Consider the following 224-nt stretch of genomic DNA (forward strand, 5'->3'; position numbering starts at 1 on the left):
TCATGTAACCAGCTAACCCCTACCGGAAGTGTAGTCCGTCGGGGTGCATTCTTGCTGTGGTGTTGCGTCGCCTCTCTCGGTGTAGATGTCCTCTTGATCGACCTCTTATTCTGTTTTACACTCGGAACGCTGAACACCAGACGGGTGGCTATCATTCATACCTTAAGGGGTTGGTAGGTTGGAGGGATGAAAGTGCTCAGCAGGTACAACAAAGAGTTTTATAA

At 49.1% G+C, this 224-nt stretch overlaps 1 protein-coding gene across 1 annotated transcript in view; it reads left to right on the forward strand.

Annotated features, from left to right (window-relative positions):
• Window positions 1-224, forward strand: part of LOC119581719 (nuclear factor interleukin-3-regulated protein-like) — a gene marked incomplete in the record, with an annotated part of 10,582 nt that overhangs the window by 8,071 nt on the left and 2,287 nt on the right.

Source organism: Penaeus monodon, chromosome 15 (assembly GCF_015228065.2).
Source record: "Penaeus monodon isolate SGIC_2016 chromosome 15, NSTDA_Pmon_1, whole genome shotgun sequence".
Classification (NCBI taxonomy): domain Eukaryota; kingdom Metazoa; phylum Arthropoda; class Malacostraca; order Decapoda; family Penaeidae; genus Penaeus; species Penaeus monodon.